At 43.2% G+C, this 4,962-nt stretch overlaps 1 long non-coding RNA gene across 3 annotated transcripts; it reads right to left on the bottom strand.

The window, feature by feature from the left end:
- Positions 1-824: 824 nt before the first annotated feature.
- LOC120964818 (uncharacterized) lies at positions 825-4,643 on the bottom strand. Of its 3 annotated transcripts, none has more exons than XR_006663945.2 (5): positions 3,995-4,643; positions 3,666-3,821; positions 2,000-2,100; positions 1,602-1,650; positions 825-1,280 (listed from the first exon to the last, which is right to left on the bottom strand). It is a non-coding gene; the product is annotated as an uncharacterized lncRNA (long non-coding RNA). The 3 variants fall into 3 exon arrangements; XR_005757064.3 differs by lacking the exon at positions 1,602-1,650 and having other exon boundaries at positions 3,995-4,122; positions 4,231-4,638; XR_005757063.3 differs by lacking the exon at positions 1,602-1,650 and having other exon boundaries at positions 3,995-4,635.
- Positions 4,644-4,962: the final 319 nt, after the last annotated feature.

The raw sequence follows: 4,962 nt of genomic DNA, 5'->3' as shown, positions 1-4,962 counted from the left end.
ACATAATAACTGGATCAGAATCGCGCCTTGGCGCGAGGGTGCCGGTCCCAACATTTTGGTAAGCAGGTAATGCAAATTAATAGGAATTCAGGTTTAGCATCAAGTTCAGTGCGTTCATAAGACCACAAAAGATAGCCACTCAATCAACATGCGCAGCCACTCGACATGAAGTTCGATACCAGAAGCGCAAATATAGGATAGTAAGAGCAGGAACATAACAAATGGGAGACAACTACGGAGCCATGGCTACTAAGCGTACTAATAAGTGGCTTTTCATTCAACTTCCTTGTCGATCAACTTCGTAGGCGCCACTTCACACTGCCGGGTCCTGACAATAATGCCTAAACGTGTGTGCCAAGTAGGCAAGCTTAGCATGTTTAGTTGCCCATGATAAAGCAAAATGATTTAGCATGATTAAGTGCATCAGGGCAAAAAATTTAGTACAAAGTATAAGCATTTAGCCTAATTAAGAGCAACATGGCATATAGTTTAGTGCTAAAGAGTTTCAGAAGGAGGCATAGTGACACTGTAAGATCAAAATAGGAAGCGTATGTAACACATACACAAGTGTATGCAGCACAGGTAGTAGAATCCATATAATCTACCACAAGGTGTGTATGATCAAAATAGGAAGCGTATGTAGCACATACACAAGCAACATGAAATAGGATCCATATAATCATAATATGTTGTAGTCTGCTTGTCAAATACTCCCTCCGTTCCAAATTACTCGTCGTGGTTTTAGTTCAAAATTTGAACTAAAACCACGACGAGTAATTTGGAACGGAGGGAGTACATAGGTACATCAGTTAGCAACACATGGCTAAACGAATGAGCTTCACAAGTACAAATCCATTACAAACCAAAGCACTAACTGTAGAGTATGATTGTTCATAGACAATAAGGTGAGGCCATCCATGAATGGCAAAATGGAACACTGCATTATAAGTAACAGGGCATATGAAAAGCGATGCTAAGATAGAAGAGGCCTTTCCATCCAACACGCGATGAAGACCAGTAATTAACATTTACTTTCTGGATTGGAGGATGATTCTTGAACTGAAGATGAAAAAACAGAGGCGGAGAATTGACGATAGAAGTACCGATACAACTTTTGAAGCTTGTTTTTACGTGTAAGAACCAATTAGCATCAGTGAGCGGTTATAGGATGCAGCTCATCAATCATATACATTGTTGTTTTCTTACCGAACAAACATCAAGTGGAAAAACTACAAACAATCTTCATTGTCCATCCCCGCGGCACATCATCATTCTTGGAACTGGAAATAAAGAAAGGTCTAAATTGGCAGCAATATGGTATGAAAAAGAATTAAATAGTACTCAAGTCCAGCAGATTATATAGCTTACACTAAGCAGAAAAATACACTCAAATTGGGTCATGCTTTCTACTCCACAATGCTTAGAACCGAGGGGAGTTAACAAATCAATAATAGTAAATAGGCTCAAAATTACAATTTGTTATTATCTTCGTTGGACGACCAAAATTAGCAACATAATCAGAGGGCCGTGTAGGCATCTACGTTTAATAACAGAAAAGGTAGACATTAAATATACAGAATCATGAGAATGTATGTTCTTACATTGAAAAGATGTTCATCGCCGTCATTGGAAGGAGGCACAAAGAGACACCTAATTTTCAGATGTATTGTTATAAGCACATTTTACGCTGACTATGACATAAGCAGAAATGGATCACACTATAGTCCGTTTACTGCATGTTCTATAATCCAGTTAATTACTGCATGCTCATTTCCTCTAAATGTGAATATATATGTAACATTGAGAACATGATATATCTTGGGGTTTGGGATAACACATCTAAATCCTAGGTAGACATCCAAGTCTCCTATAAAATTAGGAACAATAAAAGCAGAAAATACCAAGATTACTATGATTTTGTTTAACTTGAGGCATCAAATGTCCATGCAAAGGATAAGATCATAATAGAAAGGATCAACATATTTTCAATAGAACTCACCTTCTAATTTTTTTGAGGATTCTTTCGGTACACAACATAAGCCTTCAAACATTTGAGCACATGATATATCTTGAAAACTACAGCACCTTGTGCAAACCAACCTGCACAAAAGACACAATGCATTTTCTTTTCTTCAGAAACACCACTTTTGGCAAGAGAAAACAAATTATAGTGGAAATAAATAAGAACACATTGGCATTCTTTGGGTTCTTGACATGGTAGCAAGGAAAAAGCACATGCTTGACCAGGCAAATTAGAATTGGCAAGATACTAAGAAGCACAACACAAACTGATCAGCAGTATAATCTTATTGGCATCCCCCAAGTAGTACGCATGTATACCACTGCAAACTTATTGGCATCCTAAACTGCAGTTGACGCATACACCAAGTCACACATACAGAACTGCAAGTGTATTTTCTTTTCATAGATAAACAAACTTAACTATCTCAGCAAGTACCAAAACATAAATGATCTCACTATCTTTATCTAGTCATACCAGATAAAAATCAAGACCAAAACTAAATCAGAGTCAATAGATCTGGAGTATTCTCTCTGAAAAGGGCGTTCTACTGGACCATGAGACTTTCACAACAATAAAACTATAGCAACTACTGTCAACCGAGCAGTATTTTTAAGACGATGATCTGGACGACCTCTCTTGGAGGTACCACCTGTACCTCTACTTGTTGCAATCTAAGATAAAGTGCACGTTGTTGATTCAGTTTGAAGGTAACCAGCACCAGTTGCTCTCCTGCATAACTGAAGTCAGCTCATGAACCATCCTGTTTTGCCTCCCACGTGCTATCCACAAATTTTATCAGGTCTCTTGGACACCTGGTACACAGCTAGAATTTTGGATATAGAAATACAGGCAAGCACAACCCCAAATTCACACGCATGACACAACGCTAACAGAATCACAAGAACAAGTCATTCTGCGACCATGAAGCAGTCAGGCAAAGAGAAAGGGGAAGGGGCCCGAAAAATCCTTCAAGGACCGACCTAGCTAACTTCACACATCAGGCAAGCAAAAAACATGAACAACAATGAGTACAATTTGACAAATGCATTGTCTCCATTGATTGATCATCTTCTGCAGCCCTCTCATCTATCAAATAAAAAACCGTAGAGGTCACAATCAAGTAAGAACAGTATCCTAATTTGGGAACTTCAATCCAGAACCGGCGAAACCTAGGAATGAGTTATCCTTAATGTAGAGATAGATTTGGTTATTAATCGGTTTGTTGTCCTATATAGATTCTAAAGACATAAACAAGAAATAAAAAACAGTACCCTGATTTTGGAACTTGAATCTGCAAACATGGTGTCTAACTAAAAATCAGAGGCATGGTCAAGATAAAGGTGCACCTCAATAGATTCATGTGGGCTGCCTCTTGCTGTCGTTGCAGGATCGTTTGCTCAGATCCGGAAAAGGCTCAGAATTTAGCCAAAATAAACACACTGATTGAAAGCACAAGATTCGCGGCAGATAATTGTACATATAAGAAAAACTAAACACCAAATTTTCTCTCGACACCAACATAACAGGGTATCAAATCGCATCGTTCTTCCAGCCATTTGTTCTCAAAGTAAATTGTTCTAATATGCTAAACATGATTATTGGTGCAAATACAAATAAAATTAAGTGATTCCCTTTTTATTACCTGTTCCAAGTATGCACTGCTGAACCTGGAAAATGACCACCGCCGTCATCAATTCCTCCAGTAGGATGCATCCCTAAGGAGTCCAGATGAAGTAAGATTGGTCCTGAATTACTCTTTTTTGCAGGAACGCACATAATCACCAGGCTCCAGTGTGCCCTAATTATAACAAAGGCAAAAAAGCATTTAGCAGAAATACCAAAAGAAGTACGCATAATGTATTAACCTCATAGCCTCATAGGGGATAACACAACGCTTGTAAAACAATTCAGATTAATAAAGCATTGATACTTAGGCATTTGAAACTGCAGATCCAGATGGAGCAAACTTACCCAAGAGTGTCATGATGCCGGCTACATGCACCTTGTGTGGTCGCTGCAGCTTCGCTAGGGGATCACCCAGGCTAACGCACCCCTGACGGCCGGCTGCCTCACCATCGATTTCATGGACGTGCCTCATCCTAGATGTCACCAAGGTCGACATGTTCCTCTCAGTAGGTTGCCTCTCGTCCAGATACACGAGCAAGAGAGGGTGCTGGAGGAGATGAGGTAGCGGCGGAGAAGCTCACGGCAGCGACAGAGGAGACGAAGCTCGTGGCAGGGCGCGTCGGAGTCGCCCAGGACGCAGCCGATGGCGACGGCGTGCTCCCCCGTGGCCTCCCCACATCAACGGCGCGACGGCGTGCTCCGCCGGGAACAACACCGCCAGCTCGAGTCGGTCGGTGGGCAGCCGGATTTGACCGGGAGGCAGCCGCTGGCCTCCTCGCCCGTCGGATCGGAGGCGGGTGACCTCGGGTCTCTCGCGCGATGCGGCTAGGGAGGAAGAGGAGCGCAGCAGCTTCCGCGACTGGCGATGGAGAGAAGAGACGCGACCAGGAGGGCGGGCCACGGGAGGTGAGGAGGCAGGAGCGGCGGCGCCATGGGAGGCGAGAGGAGGAAGAGGGGATTGGCGGAGTGAGGACCGGGAGGAAGAGAGACAGGCGCCCTCACCCCATCCACTCTCCAGCCAGCCGGCGCCCGACACGTCACGGGCCCGGACAAGTGAAATGACGAAACTGCCCTCGGCGGGGCACGATATTATCGGCGGTGGCACAGGATATTTGCCCACTGAAGGAGGCCACGCGCCGCACCCAGCCACAATCGCTGACCGACTTGGCCCACCAGAGAGTGACCCCACACGTCAGTGAGGCAGCAAAGTAATTCGGAGGTAAGAAAAAACAGTAAGGGAAATCGAATTGAAGCTACTACTCATTGTAGCAGTGTCGCTTCTTGATCCGACGGCCGATATCATCTGAGGGCGA

The sequence above is a fragment of the Aegilops tauschii genome, chromosome 1 (genome assembly GCF_002575655.3).
Source record: "Aegilops tauschii subsp. strangulata cultivar AL8/78 chromosome 1, Aet v6.0, whole genome shotgun sequence".
NCBI classification, from domain to species: Eukaryota; Viridiplantae; Streptophyta; class Magnoliopsida; order Poales; family Poaceae; genus Aegilops; species Aegilops tauschii.
The sequence above is the reverse complement of the archived record's forward strand: the minus strand, read 5'-3'. Positions and strand labels throughout refer to the sequence as shown.